Here is a 20269-nt window from a genome sequence, read left to right as displayed (position 1 = left end):
TAATATCTGAGTATCACGATCTAGCAGATCTGGTGGACATAGAGAAAGCAGTGATTTTTAACAAATCTATGAAATTCATCTTTACATTTCGAAAGTTGAGATTCACTGCTCGTGGTATGCAAGGCAAGTGCTAACCAAAGTGTTACATTGTTGTGGCCAGATTATATTTGACACAACACCTGACAATAAGAGATTAGTGTAGTGGTTTAGCGACGTCTGGATTCTACTCCATCTCAAACATTATAGACAATACACAACTATGGAATCCAACCGTCTCTCTCCTGAGTCACCTTTCTATTTACTACAAAACTCAGTCCCTGGCCCAAATAGGTACCGAGTCAAAAGATGATGAAAAACATATTATCCAATTTATTAACACATCAAAACATTTACTTTCGTATCAAAAACATACATGAAGATAAAAATGTGTAAAATCTCGTGCACATTTCTAAAAACCAATAGTACAGAAAGTGTTAAAAAAAACTGTCTAGATTTACCCTTAACATCCCACAGGAACTTCACTGCATATACAAATCTAACAAATACAATTTTTGACAGACAACATCACAAACAATGTGCAAAACAAAGCAATGGTAAGTAGCACCTTGGAATCCTTCAATCAGGAGTTGTTCCAGGAATGACAATCTTAGTTAAATCTAAGTAATTTTCTACCCCAATTCGTGCTTCTAGGGTGAATACAACAAATCAATATGTTATTGTGAGGTACCACTATTATTTCTGTTGCCTTACAAAACCCAAAATGTTTTGTTCATAGACAGTTTAACCTTCACTTCTTGAACTTCGTCAGGGGACCAAAGGTGCCCTGTCGACACATCTTTAAATACAGTTGTTTGCTGTTGTCCTACATTTGTAGGTATGTAGCCGGTACGGTGCTGTTTCCCAATTCAGCACTTCAAAACCTATTGTGGAGTGGAACCACCATAAAACCATGACACAAGGAGAGAAAAATATAAGAACAGTGATCAGAAAATCATTTACATTGTATTTGAAACATCTGTGGCTTTGATTTGGAAATATACACAAATTACACAAAATGTACAAGTAATTTTTGGGGTCTACTATGATCTGGTAAGTCATTTGGAATTTGGAACCTCTGGCGCCAGCCAATCATGTGAGGCCATTCATGGTGTTAATGTAATCCTTCAAATTGCAAAGGTCTGAACTTTGGAATGTTGGAACATTATACATTTTACATTTTAAATGCTGATCAACAAAATTAGAAGTGAAGCAATGCTAATTCATGTCCTAATAGGCACATACATGTATGTCTTCTAGTATGTATTAAAGTATTTGGCCTGTAAATATGTCTATTTCTGGCACAAGAAAAAAAAACGATTGTAATGTAGATGTAGAAATAGAATTGTGCATACTAAGATGATTAACACATTTGACAGACTCACCTTGGGCATTAAATCACCAGGTTGAACAATGCAGGCGTTCTTTAGAACATATGTTCTAATGATCTGTCAAAATAGACCTTGTGTGTAGCACCATCTAGATAAAGACATCCTTAGCAGGCATGGATGTGTGAGAGAGCTTGCAGCCAAAGGTAGAGGGAGTTTTTACTGAGGATTTGTGGGAGTTGCCATGCAGGCTTGGGACCAAACTGAGGGTAAACCACCAATTGCTCGATGTGCGCTTACTAGCTGAATTTTGCAAACCCAGAGCCTGCTCTGGCCGTGAGTTTGCTCTGGAGGTGAGGATGCTGTGATTGCTGTGATATGTTTGTCCACTATGTCCTCAATTGTCGGACATTCTGGTAGGTGACAACACATGATGGTATCATGTTGTTACATGGACAGATTTTTGTTCAAAGCCATTAAAAAAAAGTATTAACATATATACAGGGTGAGAATCGGTTTAAAGGAGTGGGGAGAGGTCGTGATGTGGATAATAGTATAGGGAAGGGGGATTTGAGGGGACCTGCCAAAAATACAAATACATGTTGATTACTTCGAAAACACTGTTGTTGATGTCGGGACATAGAACCCACATGAAATGTATCCCTGGACAGGACCCCTAGAGTATTTTCCAAATTTCAGTAGCACACAGGGCTCATCCCCAGTATCTTGTCCAGTTTTTATTGTTGTCAAGTCAAATAAAAGAGAATGTCAACGATACATGCACAGTACTCGATAGAATTCCCAGGGTCACAGCTGCATACATATCCAGACCCTGTCTTGGAACACATTGAAATTCTCCCAAATGAAGCTGATAGCCTCATGGCTCCAGCAATGTCAAATCCAATACTTAATCATATATTTATGCATTTATGTATTTATTTATTTAATTTGAATTCTTATTTAGTGCTTGACCTACCCAGAGGTTCTTGGAGTGCCCTACTTGGTTTAAATATTGAAAAGATGCAAATTGAAAAAAAGAAGTTAGAACATGTTTTCAGGAAAGGATAGGAAGATTAGGATACACACGGGATAGCAGTGGAGGAGGGCAGGCTTATGTGTGGGCATAAACGTATGTTTAAAGGCTCTTTCTGAAAATTGTGATGGAGAATGCAGTGCATATGTGGAAAGGTAGGGGGTTCCATGCCCTGGTTGGCCAGGGTGTAAATGCTTGTTTTTGTGTGCACATGAGTTTGCAGAGTGGGATGTGTAGAATGTGTTGGCTGCTTTGTCTGGTGTCTGTGTGGGCGATGGGTTTGAGTTTGTCTTGAAGGTAAGATGGAGTTTTGAGGTGGATTGCTTTGAACACAATGCCAGTCTTTTACTGACCATTTTCTGGGATTTGGTGAGCCAGTGGAGCTGGGCAAGAGCAGGGGTGATGTGTGAATGTTTCGGTAGGTGGAGGATGTGTCTGGCTGCAACGTTTTGAACGGCTCACAGGCGCACAAGGGTGTTGTTGGGGAGTCCAGTGAGGAGAGCATTTCCATAGTCCAGCTTAGAGAGAACCAGTGCTTGGACAGCAGTGAAGAAGTCATTGGGAGGAAGGATTTGGGCCTCATTAGGACCCTGCCGGTCTAGTAACAACAGTGCCGGTAGGCACACCGGCACCGTTGTTATCGGTCTGGCAGAGTACAAGTCTTCAAGCCAGATGCCTTTCCGCTGGACGCCACCCGCTCGTAGACTTTGATGGAAGCACCAACACTGTTACACACGGTGCCCGTGCTTCCGTCCTCCCCATTCCCATTGACTCCTCTGGGACTCGAATGGGAATGCAGAGTTACTTTTTCCAGCACCTAACTTCCGGGACCACCGGAGATGCAATGCCCCAGTAATTCCCCAAAGCCAGGCTCCAGAAAATAACAAAACTCCTGTTGCAGCCATGTCGTTTTTACCAGCACGGATACCACTAGAGTTATAATGAGGCCCTATGTCTGATTTAGCATTGGGAGTGTAGTTGTGGATTGCATGTTTTGGTGACCGCAGCTATGTGGTGTGTGAAAAAAAGATGGGGTTTTGATTATGAAGCCAATGGATTTAACAGGTGTGGTGCGAGATATGTGTGGGTTTTCCATGGCAAGTCCTTGTATCCAGTCCAGGGCATTAGGTCAGGTTTGCGCCTTGGGGGCAGACAAGGAGGTATTCTGTTTTGAAAGGGTTGAGTTTGAGGAACTGGGTGACCACCCAGTTGGTGATGGTGGAGAGAAAGGTTTTGAGGATGTGGAGTTGTGAAGGGGATGACATTCGGTAGTATGTTTGTGTGTCATCTGTGTATTGGTGGAAATGTACACAAGGGTCTTTACAAGGAATACAACATATAGATTAATCAGGATTGAAGATAAGGGGGAGCCTTGTAGGACCTCATACTTGACAGGGATGGTGTCTGATTGCTAAGGTGGTATGGAGACAAAATGTGTCCTGTCAGTGAGAAAGGAGATTAACTAGTTGAGTATGGTGCCAGAGAGATTCATCCTGTGGGCTAGGATATCTAACAGAATGCTTTGGTTGATGGCGTCAAAGGCTGCAGAGAGGTTGAGGAGTACGAGTAGTGCTGTGTGTCCTTTGTGATGCTGTGGAGGTCATGGAGGATGTGAAGAGTACCAGTCCCACTGCTGTGTCCAGGTCAAAAGCCAGATTGGAAGGGGTTGAGTAGGTTGTTTTTGGGGCTGTGTTGTTTCATTTGGGTAGTGACAAAACATTCCATGATTCTGGCGAGATATGGTAGGATATTAATGGGGCAGTAGTTTTCAGGGTGCATGTGGTCGAGAGATGTTTTGTTGAAGAGGGGTCAGATTTGTGGCGTTTTGAGTGCAGTGGGTACAGTACCATGTGAGAGACTAGAGTTGATTATGTTGAGCCAGTAGTGAGCTAGGGTTGTGATGCAATTGGACGTATCTTGAGGTGGTCATGCATCATCCAGGAAGTGTGCAGGTTTTGTTTTGGCAGTGAATGTCAGTGTTGATGTGTTGGCATTGAGGTGTATAACTATGGGATTTTTCCTTTAAATGAATATTCATCCTGACAATATGAGGTATTAATTTTTCTCACCAGTAGCAGCAGGAGCAGTATATCTGATCATTTCTGTGGGTGAACAGTACCAGTGAAAAAGACCCACCCCGAGCATGCATCAAAATCTTCATAGCAAAGTAAAAAGACGGGCCAAAGAGGTCAAGACAATCATATTTTCAATGGACAGAAGGGAGCACTAATAATTACTTTAGACAATGACCCAATGACTGGTTGTTGCTTCACATGCTGGGAGGAAGCTACTAGATTCTTCCTATTTCATTACACCCCAGGCTACTCGGGAGCCGATGACAACAATTTATTCTACACACATTTTGGGTCAGATTCTTTTATTTGTGAGAGCTAGTAGTGTAAATCCTTTCACCCGAATTTGATTTGCACAAGTAAAAAGAGTCAATGGCTTTAAAAAAATGTACATATTTCATTGGATGTTAAAATGCAAATAGTGCATGGAACAGATATGTTCGTTTCTATATTCTGTTAATCTCTCACAGATCATTTTTATGTTAAGGATTTGATTTCTGGCCTAAGATCAATAAATGTCATAAATGTATAAAACATATTCCTTCTTAACACCTACATATGGGAGACTTTTTTCAATGTATAACTTGTTAGAATGGCAAATATAAGAATAGTCTATGCATGCAAGGCCCTAACGCCCCAGCCAAATAGGAGAAGCATCTTGATCAATGGATGCGAGAGCTGATATTACTCTTTCAGAACACCATCAGCTTCTCAAGGATTCCCATAGACTACTACGTACAAAATACCTGCATCAGTTTAGTTAAGTTTCTGAAAGAAAAATGGGGTGGAAATTCTGATTAGTAGGAATATTATGGTTTTGCACCACATGCCATATTCCACATAGTAGATATCAAGGATTACAAGTCAATGTAGACAAATACATCTAACCATGTTTTATTATTTATTTATGGGAAGGCAAAAATATATGTTTTAGAGATTTTCATCCCAGAGAATCCAATTTTTAAAGGCAAATTTATGAAAGGAGGAGCAGTGTTAGATCCAACCATAGAACGATCCTGTATCAATATGATTGTGTCTTCTCTCTCCCTCTCTTTGATTGATCCTTTTGCTGACTTACATCTGGTAGATGATTGGCTCCAATATAATTCCTAACGGCAGATTTCATTACATGGCCACGGTAGTGGCCATGTAGTTATGGTTAAGTTGCTGTTTCCATAGAAAGAGCACTTTTTGGGCGGTTTATAACTCGGCTCCCCCTGGACGAATCCTTACCAAAGTTTGCAAAAAAAGTGTATGGGCCACTCTGAATTTCCCCCAAAGTTTGGTAAGGATTCGTACAGGGGGGGCAAAGTTATAATGGGGGTCCCAAAACTTATTTTTTTCCCAGAGACTGAATGGGGCAAAAACTTTGCGCACGCCTACAGGGCAAACCACTGGACAGATTGTCTTCAATTTTGCGGCAGGGGCAGGAACTTGTTCCCCAAAGTGTGCTTTTGTAAATTCTGTGAGAAATCATACTGTACTTTCCTTTAAAACGATCAAAAAGTAGCAGTCTAAGAATTAGTGATAACTATGTCCGCTCCACGGTCCCACTTCCCTGTTCGCTCAGTGGAGAAAATTTCTATTGGCTAATCTATGGCATTCTGTACGTCAAGATGTAGCGCTTTCACCGATTGATTCTGCCGCAGCATCAAGTGCGTAGCATTCTTTTGATAAGGCCGCCATGGTCATTTAGTTTTTGTGTTGAACGCTGAAATTCCCGCAAACATACCTTCACGAAACACTGTGTCGAAAGGTTTGTGAAGCTCGTGAAATATCATTTCCCGAGGACGTCTTACTGCAAACAACTACTGTGTGATTGCGGAGGCCGAAATGGAGCCGGTGCACATAATGTAAGCTTATTTCTCAGGCCTGTACACCAAACTTCCATTATTTACTTAGTGTATTATTACTAGTAATGCATTTGGAAGTTTGTGTGATGTTGAAGTTTCAGATTGCACGTTACCGTTACTAGTAATGCATTTGGAAGTTTGTGTGCCGTTGAAATTTCAGATTGCACATTACCGCCAGCTGTACGATGTCACTAAAATGTCCACTATTACCTATGAAATTTATGTGGCACTGATACTTTTTTACCTAGTATGTCTATTGCACATTGTCACCGTTTGTAGGGAGTCAGTACATTTCCCCATATAACATTCATTATTTATAGAGATGCTATGAGAGATGCTATGTAGTACATTTTACATTTCCGCAAAGCCTTCATATTGATAGATCTTTTTTGTCATTTTACCCTCAGCTACTTCCTTCCGTATTGCGAGTGTCATGGATTGCAGCGTCCGAGTGACGGGTTTTTTAATCGTCAATTGCAGCTATTCGTCACCGGTTGTATGTGCGTCATCATTGAATGGGATGATTGCATCGGACCTATATGTCCTACACAGATGTAGCAGTAAGAAGCAACATACCCTCCTTTCTGGTGTCATAGTTCGCAGCCATTCACGTTGCCTTGTAAATCACTGTGACAGAAATACACCTACTGTGACAACAATGCATAATTTATGTGTGGTTAAACAACAACGTCACCATTGCCACTAACATTATACTTTCTGATGGACCACATCACAGCGATTGACGGCATCTTGCCATTGATTGTGAGAGGAAACCTACTACTGTGTCACCACTGCACCCTGTGTGCATGATAAAAACTGTGGCGCCAACGAATGGTGACTGTGTGGGAAAACATCAACGTGACTGTCAAAATTAACATTTTCATTGTGCGGCGGGGACACAAACTTCAAATTTCCTTGCAACTGAGAAAAGGGCGATGATTTAGAGCTGTGCATTGTGAAATAAAAGTACATTCCTACTTTTTACATGTGAGTGTGTTTTTTAATCATTTCATGTTCCCCTTCACAATCTGCCATGGTACGTGGCAGGTTGTAGTATGTTCTTTAATAGGCGCCGTATCACGGTGCGTAAGCCTTTAAGAAAGCATTTGTTTACTCTGCCAAGGCATGTTATCCAGAACGCTATTGCACACCACTTGCTTTGGCAACGTAAGGCTCAGGCCCATCTATTATGCTTTTGTGCCGTTAGGGTACTTTCTGTTACCCAGCTGCCCCAATTACAAAGATTAGTTCTGCATGAAGACACTGGCCCTCATTACGACCCTTGCGGAAATCGACTGACCGGAGCGCCACAGCGTAAATAGCGTTTCCGCCATTGCGAGAAGGAGCAAAGTGCGGCCCATTCCGACCCATCGGGCACGAGCACCACGGCATGGCGGAAGTGCAAAGTCCGCGATGGCGGAAAAGACCCCAAAACGGCCCACACCGCCGCCGTACGGGGCCCAAGGTGCAATACCGCCACCCCTCTTAGCGGTCACCGCAGTGTGCGCCTACCGGAAAGTACGGTGGCCGGAAATATACGGAAACGGAAGTTAAAACACGGGCCCGGAACGGGAAACATCCCGGCGTACACCTATAAATACACTAAAACCACACAACCACTAAAAACACTACCCTGAGACACACCCCACCCCGTCAACCACCCTAGCGAAACCAAGAAAAATGGGAAAAGCAGCGAAGAAAGCGTGCGACCGCAAGCGGCAGGTCCACTTCTCCCGTGAGGAACTCACCGTGCTAACAGAGACCCTCCAGGAGAATGCTGCCGTGGTCTTCTCCACGCAAATGACCAGGACGGCACTTGCAAACAAGAAGGCCATATGGGCTCTGGTGGCACAGCGGGTAAGTGCGGTGGGGACCGCACCCCGCACCCCACAGCAATGCCGCAAGCGATGGGACGACCTGCGGATACGCGTCCGCAGCATACTCTCTGCCAACCGCAACATTGCCACAGCCACCGGGGGAGGTCCTGAATCACCCATCAAGGTGACCCCCTGGGAAGAAATCTGTGCCTCCACCATCGGAATGGAGAGCATTGAGGGAGTCGGAGGGATGGAGAAAGGAGTGCAGACATCCGAAGATTCAGGTAGGTGGGCCAGATATAACAAGCCACACAGTCCATCCATGTGAAGCACCATGCGTCCACATAGTGCAACAGAAACACATGTCCAGGATAACGTCCACACACATCGGCCTGATAGCGCACGTTAAAACCCACAATAAATACATAAATAATTAAAAACCCCTAATACACGCACTACACGTGCAGCAGGCACACCCAAACTGCAGGCTGCCAAACAACTGCACCCTCACTCCACACACAAATCAAAGCACCTCCAAGGCCCCGACCCAAATCACCCTCAGGTACCACCCCAAAGCATGTGATACAATGCCATTCCAATTCCCACAGACCCATCAATAACCCTCGCCCTCCTTTACTCCACCACAGGGTCCGATCCAAACGACGAGCCACAGGACACCCCTACCAGCACACCTGCAAAGAGGGCCAAGACCAACGGCCAGAGACCCTCCACCTCAGCTGCACGCATCAAGACACGGCAGCAGCACAAATCAGGTGGTAGCACAGAGGAGGGAACATCAACAGGCACCCCAGCAGCCAGCATGGCCACAACACCACCACCACAGGTCCCCCCAATGGATGCCACAGAAGGCACTGCCTCTGGTGGCAGCAGCACCATAGGTGACACCCCATTGATGGCAGCATGCTCGGACACAGAAGACGGGGATGTCGAGGTCAGATCCATCCATGACCTGTCCCAATCCCCCTGTCTGTCCCATCCCGTACAACATGAGGATACCACGCAGGTGCAGCCACAAGACGACGACTGGCCATCCCCCCCAAGCCCTGTGGCAAGGCAACATGAGGACAACAGCCCCTCTGTGACACCGCCGCAAATGGCCATGGCCCAGCAGAGGCAACAGTCCCTCGACAAGTTAATCGTCCAACAGCAGCAAATGGCCACACTCCTCAAGGACCATGCCGATGAATGTGGGGGCACCAAGGCAGACATAGAAACATCAACAGAGACACTTAGGGCAGAAATGGAGAGATGTACAGAGACGCTAAGGGCACAAATTGAGAGTAGCACCGAGAGCCTGAGAGTCCAAATGGAGAGAAGCACCGAGAGCCTGAGGGGGGAACTGCATGCGACGTCCAAAGACGTATGTGCCGAACTTGCCGCAGTGCGCCGTGTGCTCACTGAGCTCTCGCAAACCCTTAGGGACATGCATGGACGTGAGCAGCCAGACACATCATCCGTTGCAAGTTCCGTCCAGGGCAGCCCCCAACGTAGATCAGGGAGGAACCTGCGCTCCACAGGCAGGGGTGCCCCTGATACCCGCAGAGGGGGCTTGCAATAGCGACAGGCCACTGACAATGAGCATCTTTGGACACTGGTGTTCGGGTGGGAGGTAGGAGGGTGGAGGGGGTGTGTTGGGCTCACTTGGGTGGCGGGTCGATAGGGTGTTCCACATGATATCACATATGCCATAAAAAGTGCACGATCACCCAATGAGATGTGTGGACATTGATCTTTGTGTACTAGGCCATCATAGGCGTACAGTCCATATTGTGCATGTCCCAGACACACGCAGTGCCACGAGTCCCGTGTCCATGTATCAGCCACCAGGCGTGAGTGCTAGAAGCATACATCAATGAGATGCTGACGGATGTCACGGCCCTCCGGTGCCTCGCAGACTCCTTGAGGTGCTGCCACATCCCCACCCTCATCATGACCATCATCCGGTGCTTGCAGTTCAGCGTCAGGGGGCATGGGCACATTTCTACGTACGCACATGTTGTGGAGCATGACACATGCCATGACCATCTTTGCAACCTTCTCATGGCGGTACAGGAGTGCCCCGCCAGACCTGCTGAGGCAGCGGAAACGAGTCTTCAGTAGGCCGAATGCCTGTTCTATGACTACACGGGTACGTGAGTGGGCATGGTTGTAGTCCTCCTCATGCTGGTCCCGTGGGTTCCGGACTGGTGTGAGGAGCCATCTCCTCAGTGGATATCCAGCATCACCTGTATGTGGACGATAAACGTAGGATGTGGAATGCCATTGATACGTACGCACACCCCCCCCCCTTCCTGCCAGTACATTGCCAAATCACATACCCCACATCATCATGCATGCAATGAGACTCACCGAGTAGCCAGGATCTGTTCCCTGCGTGTCGCTCCATGTAGCGTGGTATGGTAGAGTTCCTCAAGACCATGGAATCATGGGTTGATCCAGGGAATCGGGCACAACAATGCGTAATGATCCTGTTGGAGTCACACACCATTTGTACATTCAGGGAATGAAATTGTTTTCGGTTGCGGTACTGGGCCTCCATGGCATGTGGGACGACCAATTCAACATGGGTGCAGTCGATGGCACCAATGCAACCCGGTATGCCGGCAAGTGCATGGAATCCCACTTTTGTGTTCGTAATTTCCTGCTCCGAGCGTGGTAGGGAGATGTAGTCGTCTGCGTGCTGCAGGAGGGCATCGAGCACTTGGAATAGTGTCCGTGAAAACAGTGGCTGTGATATGCCATGCAACTGTCCGACTGTGTGCTGGTAGGTGCCTGTGGCCAGGAAGTGGAGTACAGACACCACCTTCAGTAGGGGTGGGATTGCGGTTGGGCTATCTATCATGCTGACTAGGTCAGCCTGTGTCATGTCCACAATGGCGGCTATGGTGTCCCGGTCCAGACGGTAGAGGGTGTGGATCTGCTCATCAGTGAGGTTGAACGGATGTGCTCGGAGGCGTGGGATTGCGGGCTGCCTGCGTGGTGGTAGTGGCTGTGCTGCTGGGCCTTGCTGGCCCTGCCTTGGCCTCCTCCTCCTCCTGCGTCTCCTCCGTGCGGCTGGTTGTAGTTGTTGTTCGTCTTCTTCTTGGAGTCGGAGTAGTTGCAGTGCTATCAGGTCCCCCAGGGCCAACATCGCGAGTCCTGCCGGTAGCATTTCGCTGTGGTTGTGGGAGGAGACTGGCTGTGCAATTTATGTGTTTTCAGGCTGTATGGCCTCCACCTGTGGTGATTGATTCCACCTGTGCAAACGGCTCTCCCCTTTGGCCGAGCACGTCCCGCGCACTACGCTGCAATTCGGGTAATGGTATCTTGCTATTGCAATCATGTATTTGTACCCGATGGGCGTGTAAGATTGGTTGATATGTTCATTCTGCTGTGGTCCCATTGTTTCCCATACTATCTGTGCAGTCGCGAACGGACTTGTGAAGGGTCAGTGGAACGTAGTACTCGAGTAACGGTGGGCCCTCATGCATCACTGTACCGAGTTGCAACGACGGGCGGGGCGTCCCATTTGTGGGTGAAGGCAGTTGCCATTTTCACACACAGCCGCACTCGATGGAATAATTAGTGATTTCAAACGGCCAGAGATGCCTTTTCGACGTGATGTTGCAAATGAGGAATTCGCAGGGCGGCGCTTTCGGTTTCCAGCTAGCGGCGAGGAGATGCCCACAGGTCTGACTGCAAATATAACGTTCTATTGTTCTATGTCCTTGAGACAGGGCCCATGGCGAGGGAGCAATGATTGATATGAATAGTTTGGGATGCGCAATAGCTACGTGGGCGATGAGGCCGGCCATTCCCAAATACATGTTACTTCACAACACTGGATTTACGGGCTGGGGCACTGTGGATGTAGCAGGCTGCATTACGCACAGACTCAATGGACGTTTCTAATGTCATGTGAGTAATTATTCAGGCGTTTTGATCCCGGGATGAGGGAATGATGTATGGATGCATGGGCAGGTGATTTGGTGCAGAGTTTGGCATGTACAGGGCTTCTAGGGATCTATCCGCATCCCCTACGCTATGTGATGCAGGGCTGCCATAGTGGGACCATCGTCTATCTGGCCTTGTTGAGCCCTCCCTGTCTCGACGCGCCCTCAGACACTTGTGTCCATGCACGTTAACATTCCCATCTGATGGATTCTGTTTTGGCAGACGCATGCACAGGTACTCTCGTTCGTGATGGTGTTTACAACTAGGTATAGATGGTTATGAGTCGCAAGTGGCTTTGGGGTGTTGATGATCCTTTGGAGTGGGCTGGCATGCATATGGCTGTGGATTTCGTGTGCTCATTGAAGTGAGTTGTTCGAATGTAGTTCTGATGGCCATTCTGTTCTTGTTCTTTTCTTTTGGTTGACAGGTATCTCCTCCCCTTTTGCCACTGCCATCTGTATGCCACTCCTGCAGATGGATTTTACTCCCGACACCTGCTGCTTCGTGTTAATCGGTGGAGCAGCATTACGATCTTATGGGACGATCGCCAGTGGCCCACATGCCCTTACGCAGTACTGGTGGCTCGGAGCAACATTTCGGCCTTTCAGCTGGACTAGTGCCTCCCCATTGGGACGGCCCTGCGGTTGTGTGCGCTTCCTTTTTGCCTTTTCGTACGTGATTGTGGCTCTGTGTACCATGATGGGACAGGGCGTCACACAAGTAGTGGCTGGTCATTTCTTGCGGATGCAGCCCACAATGGTGAAATGTGTTTTGGAGTTCATGGCCTGATGGCTGTATGGGCTTGGTGATTTTGTTGTGCATTAAATTTCTATTCTGATTTGGGCCGTGTAGCGTTTTTCTTTGCAAGTGATGTGGCATGTGCCTATATGTGGGGCGATGTATTGTGAGGAGATCTGCATTGGGTTCCTGCTTCGGGGTTTAGTTGCGTGGTACTGTGCTGGGTGCGTTTGCCTACTGAGCCCGTGAGGTCAGGGATGGGGGCTGCCTATATGACAGTTTGGATGTTGTCATGCTCAGGGGCGGGGGATTGGGTTTTGTGTGACAGATGGCGGTCAGCCAGGTGGACTGGTGGAATGATGTGATTTTCGGAATGTTGCTGGTCACAGGTGCCTGTGTTTGCGTGCGTTTCGGGGGGGGGGGACTGTGGTCATGTCCATTGGGATGGCTTCTGTATTCGTGCCATCTGTGCCCTGCAGCTCCCATTGGCCCCTCTTGTGTTTCTTTTGTTCGTTGGCATGCATGGGTGCTTTGTACATTTCAATGGTTGCATTGTGACTTCATTGCACCTACAGGGTGTTGTACTTTGTGGGCAGGGAGCGGTGTACAGGCACTCAGTGGGGCCGTTTACGGTTGATTCGCGATGCCGTACTTCTCGCCATGGCGGAATGGTCCATTCCGCCATGCCTGATGGCGTTAGGTACATGTCCGCTAGGGTCGGAATTGGCGTACCGTTGCACCATGGTGGTGTTTGCGGTTTGGCATGGCGCGCGCGCGCGTGCTTAGTGCAGTTAGCGTTGGCGTTCACTACGGTGTCGCTAATGGCTTCGTACTTTGCGGTGACGGGTCATAGTCGCACCGAGCGCTATTCGATGGCGGTATTGCATTTCCGCCATCGTTTTCCCCTTTCCGCCAGGGTCGTAATGAGGGCCACTGTGTTGTCATATTTGGTATCTTTCTAAAAGTGGAGAAATGAGATCAGGTGCACTGAAAGTGTTTGCTGTACAGAAACGTTTCAAAAGCAATGCTTCCTTAACCTTCGCACTACACATTTCTTCACCCTTTTCACCTTGTGGCACTTATACAAAAATGTGTGCACAGGTCAGTGGTAAGGGTGTTGCTTGCCATATTTCTGCCATTAGTGCACTTCACTTCACAGGAGTTGTTGTGATTTTGTCCACATATTAGAGGATTACTTTTTTGCATTCTGCACGCTCATTTTTGCCAAACATATTCCCTGTATGTTCCACACATTTATGTAAAGGTCATTGCGCACGAACAAACACCTTTGTATTTTACATGTCGTAGTGTTTTCATACTTCACAAGTGTCGTCATGTACATAAGTAATCAACGGTACGCCTTTCGTCTCTGAAGGGTACGCTGTAGGTATGCTTACTGACCACAGTGTCGGGGAAGTAAATACTTCCATTTACAGGTTGGGACAAAACATTGCATTGCAGTCGACACGTCCACATACACTGGCTTTCTGTTAAAGGTGTTGCTGATAACCACACATTTTCAAACAAATACAAATCTCCTTCTCCCACTACGGTCACACGTTTTCCTTTTTTACTTTCTGGCAGCTGTAATGGAAAGCGGAAAAAGACTTTCTATGCAAATGCCGCTTTCCCTTTCCATGGTGGCCATCTTGGAAAAGGATTTGTTTTCTTCAAACGGGAACGCCGGAGGCGTTCCAGTTGAAGATAAAAAATCCTTTTTTTTGGTGGAATGGGTTAATGCCGTAAAATCTGTATTGGTAATGGCATTAAGCCCCCACTTTTTTAAGGGTGGAATGGGGTTTACTGAATCAAAGACCTCGGTATGCACTCTTGCTTCTATTGTGGTGCAAATTTGTCCTGTTGAGTTGTGAACGGGAAGTGTTGCAGTTACAAGTTCGTACAACAATACACAATGTCCTTCTGCACTATCAACGACTCACCCATATTATTGTGCAGTGTGTATGCGTTCTGCACCATGTGACCATGTTGTGCGACAGCATATGCTACTGTGCAATTCGTAGAAAGATGGGCAGTGAAGTCACATGTTGCTTTACGGTATGCTTATGTGTTACTATTGGAATCCTTCTAAATGCTCAATAAAAATGTTGGTCAACTTATGTTATGTATCACGTACAGTACTGCCAACCTATGCAAATCATTCAAAAAACGTTTCTCAAAGGACATTATGGTTACGTTGCCCTACTAAAAAAGTCCAAAATTCACTACAAAAAAAACTTTTTTAAAGGGACATTATGGTTAAGTTGCCCTATTAAAAACCTATGCCATTCTTTACAAAAACTGTGTAAAAAGGACGTCATGATTACAAGTACAATCTAAATACCCCTGAAATTCGGGAGTTATGGTAGGCTAATCACCCATTTTTTTCCATCTGCACTCTCCACTGCTACCACTACCACCCCGACCATAAAAGATGCCACCACACATGTAATTGAAGCCATCACTGACCCCATCCCATCTTTAGCCCCTTTCTTTTATGTCAGCTAAGCAACCATAAGTCATGCCACCACCGTGCACTGCTAAGACTAACACGCAGGATATCAAAGATGACATGACAAATGTCATTTCAGGGGGTTTTAGATTGTACTTGTAATCATAACGTCCTTTTTACAAAGTTTTTGTACAGAATGGCATAGGTTTTTAATAGGCCACGGTCCCCGACCCTGTGGGCCGTCGCGGAGCGGGCGCCGCCCACTTCCAGCCTTCCGGCGGTCTGACTATATACCGGTGCTGCAGCCGGGGACAGGTGAGGAGCTGGGGTATGCGGGTCTCTCCCGCATGTGAAAATTAAGTGGGTCCTGCTCCGCCGCAGGTGCCGCCCTGCCTGGCCTGGACTGCACCTGCTGCTGAGTTCACCGGAAAGGCCCCAACTGACCCACAAGCCTGATCCCGTTGGCGGGGCCTCTCAACCACCCCTCTCAGGGCACCCTGGTTCCTGTGACACTTTCTCCATAACGAACCTGCCCCGGGGCCACCATACAGCCCCTCTGTGTGGGGCCTGGCTGCCTATGCCCTTAGGCTCCCCTGCCTTGTGGGGGCTGATGGCGGAGGTCGTGCCTGTTTTAGCTCGCCCTTAACTGCGCCATCCCTCCTATTCTGCAGTGCTTAGCCGACGGACGCCGCATTCCTGCTGCTGCCCTGACCATTACCCTCACAGACTCATAGCTCGCTCTCTATTACATGGGTACGATCATCGCTGAGGGCTGCAAGACCATCTAACTCTATTGTTTCCTAGGGCAATCGGTCACATTAAAGCCCATTGGTAGTTCCACCGCCGATTGATTTTGAACACAGTTGCCGTGCCGCCTTCCACTACTGGCTCCTCCACTGGGCATCTACCATGGCACAGCATACCGGCGCCCTGCGCGGCCCAACCACAACCGCAATGCCTAATAGACATAAAGGGGCTAATAAGATGGCCGCCATGGACAAATTTGCGAAAGCCACCCCTCGTGTGGAAGCCGAGCCCGCGGGTCCGTCCAAGAGCACACTGAACATGAGCCTTCCTCCAGTGCGCTTACTCCGGATCTGACCGTAATGATGGAAACTATGGCCAAGAACTTTGCCTCTTTCCATGAAAAGCTTGATGCCATTAATGCCAATGTTGCATCCCTCAAGTCAAGAGTTGACCAAGCGGCGGCCAGAATCACAGAGGCCGAAAATCGTATAGGGGCGAACAAGGATAGTCTGCACTCGCTACAGGACACTGTGGCCACCTTGACCCGAGACATGAAAACTGTAAAGGTGAAATGTGATGATTTCGAATCCCGCTCGTGCAGGAACAACCTTCGCATTGTCGAGGTCCCTGAGAATGCCTTCAAGGGGCGCATGGAGTTAGCCGTTGAGACCCTCCTTAAAGACCTGCTGGGTGACCCTCCCCTCTCCTCTTACTTCACGGTCGAGCGAGCTCACTGGGCCCTATCTCCACGTCCTAAGCTGGGGGTCTTCCCCAGACCTATAATTGCTAGGATCCTCAATTATAGAGACAGGGATCTTATCCTCCGCTGTCCTGCGAGAAAGGAGACCTCCGCCTTGACTCACACACCATTCGTGTATTCCCCAACTTCTCTGTTGGGGTACAACAGGAGCGGAGAAAGTTCCTCGGGGTCAAGAAACTACGATGAGAGCGCAATGTCCCCTACGCAACCTCTTCCCGGCCCGGCTCAGGATCACCTTCAGGGAAAAACTGTACTTTATTACCGTACCGGAGGAAGCTGTCAGATACCACTTCACAACGTGAATGATGAGTCCGGAGACAACAACTGACCCGCAACATACTCGAGAAGTCATCTAGGCTAGTCACTAATGCTTGCCTTTTAATGTGCTAATGGTAACAACATTCCACTGTCTGTATTACGCATGCAAATGTATCACTCGAAACATCCACACATGCTAAGTGCCCCTCTGGAGGCCGGCTACGGTCCTTCCCCCGCAGAGCTGCTCTCACCTAACCACACCTGGCCTCGCAATTGCTCCTCTGCCTTTTCCACCTTGGGCATTTGCCACCTAGGTTGTGGGCACTCTGCGTTCTGTCCATATGGATTGGTGTGAGGCAATGTAATTATCATGCATTCTCTTGTTTCATGTACCGCTTTATACTACATAGTATCCGTGTTTTGTCCAAAGTTCACCACACGGCAACAGCGCACCCCGCTGCAATTGCAATGTTCATTTTTGTTATGCTATTGTTGGGTTTTGGCCCCGGTTGGGCCGTTAGCGAGTGGGGCCCATGTTGGGGATCCTCTGCTGTTCCACGGCACTCAGGGAATTTTGGTTCTATAGGGGGGTGACTGGATACACTACCCACGTGGGTGGGGTGGTGCGGGTGGGGGGAGAGTACGGGTTGGGCATTGTTATTGGAAAAGGCAGCATGGCAGACAACACCGCATCGGGACACACGCATAGTGGTGATTCACACGGCACACATAATGTATGGCGACAATGCTGGAATGTGCCCTAGACCCCTAGAATGACTACTACAGTAATGTCCTGGAACATCCGGGGCCTGAGCAATTTCACTAAGGCCTGTAAAATTATGGCCTATGCCAGTAGACATGGTTGTAAAATATTGCTCTTACAAGAGACGCACGCTATGGGCCCTCTTACGAAGTGTATGGCACCGTCCTGGGGCCCCAACAGATATACCACTGTATACTCCATGCGGCCAGGGGGGTCCTCACAATGATTCACAAGTCACTCAAGTTCATATTACACAATAGCTACATTGATAAGGAAGGGAGATATGTTCTATTACACTATGCGATAGCCAACAAGGAGTACCTCCTGGTGAATACCTACAGGCCTAATGTAGACTCGCCTGATTTTATAGATCTGGTGGCGTCCATCCTGCTGGGTTATATAGGAGTACAGATCATTTGGGGGGGGGTATGAACTTTATATTGGACACTGCCTTGGACAGAACTAGTACAGCCCCTAGACGGTTGTCTGGTGCGGCGCGTCGACTGTTGGCTCATTGTACAACTCTCGATATCCGTGATGCATGGAGGTCACTGCACCCGCAGGCACGCAAATACACCCACTACTCCTCAGTTCATGACAGCTCCTCTAAAATAGACATGCTCCTATTGTCAAGTGGAATGCTGGGCAGAGTGGTGGACGCAAGTATACTTGCTCGCACGTTGTCAGACCATGCCCCGGTCCTGCGATCTCTGGAACTGGATGCCCCCCCCGCTTCCCATCAACACATGGTGATTTAAGTGTGCTGTGCTTCAGGATATTGTATTCAAGGCAGACATCCTTGCCGACATTCAATCCTACTTTGAACATAATACACCCCTATCCACCACTGTAGGAACCCGGTGGGACGCCTTTAAGGCCTTTATTAGGGGAATGGCCATTTCCAGGAAGGCGGGTGTCTTCAAAACTATCAGAGCAGCCCTCAGCTGCTCGGAAGCCTGACTACACGAATTAGAACAGGTGCACCCGGCATCAGTTGACCCCACTGTCCTCTCCCAGATCAGTGAAGAGTTGCAATCATTTAATGAACTTGCTGCAAGGGAGGTCCGGTACTTTAGCCGCTCTGAGGCAGCCCATAAGTACGGAGAAGGGGATAGACCGGGCAAAATACTGGCTGCTTTGACAAAGGGGGAGTGGGGCCACACCCAGATCACTTTTGTTAAGGATGGACAGGGGGCAAATCAATGGTCTGATCAGCAGATATTAGACGTCTTCACAGACTTCAACACGCAGCTATACTCCCAACCGCCTGAACACAGTGAATCCCACATGAGAGACCTCCTCGACCAGATTCCCACAACCTGTATCTCCCCCGCAACAAGAGACCAACTGGACTCTCCAATGCTATTGGATGAAATTGTGGTGGCCATTTCCAATCTTCCCAAGGGCAAGGCACTGGGCCCCGACGGGCTTACGGCTGAGTTTTATCAAGAGCATGTTGCCCTGCTGGCCCCTAAACTACTGGAGGTATGGGACGAGGCACTTCAGCTGGGGTCTTTACCTCCCACCTTGCGTGAGGCTGTCATTACTGTGCTACTCAAACCCGGCAAACCCAACGATGAATGCGGGTCATATAGGCCCCTCTCGCTGATGAACTTAGATACAAAGATCTTTGCTAAAGTAATTGCCAATCGCTTCCTCCCAATCATGATTTATATGGTCCACGACGATCAATCATGGTTTGTACCTGAGAGATCCACATCTCACAATATTAGAAGACTCCTCAATGTCATGTCGCAAATTGATCAGGGCGCCAATGCAGTTGCGGTCACGCTTGATGCTCAGAAGGCGTTCGACATGGTGTCCTGGAAATATATGTGGTTAGTACTTGAAACTATGGGTGTTGGGCATAACATGATTAAATATATTAAATTACTCTACACCTCATCAGTGGCCAGGGTTCGAGTCAACTCCCAGATGTCTGACCTAATCCCGCTCTTCAGGGGCACCCGACAGGGTTGCCTGTTCTCACTGATTCTTTTTGCCCTGGCAACAGAGCCAATGGCGGACTACGTTAGGGCACGCCACTCACACAAAGGGATTCGACTGAAAGATGCTCCTGAAATCATTTCACTCTATGCCGATGACGTGCTACTGTTCATTAGAGACCCCGCCAATCATCTTGATCCAATAATATGCAATATCACCCGTGTAGGTACACACTCTGGCTTTACCATAAATTACACTAAATCCAAGCTCTTCCCTCTCACCAGGTCCACTCTGCGACCTGCAACTGGATACCCGCTGCGTTGGTCGCCTGATGGGGTTAAGTACTTGGGGTTCCAGGTATCCCTGAATAAAGAATGGCTGCTAACTGACAATTACTTAGCGGCGGCATGACAAGCTGAAACCAAAATGGAGCGATGGCGCTCTCTTCCATTATCGCTGGCCAGCAGACTCTCACTTGTCAAGATGATTTTACTCCCTAAACTATTGTACATAT

Source organism: Ambystoma mexicanum, chromosome 1p, assembly GCF_040938575.1.
Source record: "Ambystoma mexicanum isolate Mex_15411 chromosome 1p, UKY_AmexF1_1, whole genome shotgun sequence".
Lineage (NCBI taxonomy): Eukaryota > Metazoa > Chordata > Amphibia > Caudata > Ambystomatidae > Ambystoma > Ambystoma mexicanum.
The sequence above is the reverse complement of the archived record's forward strand: the minus strand, read 5'-3'. Positions refer to the sequence as shown.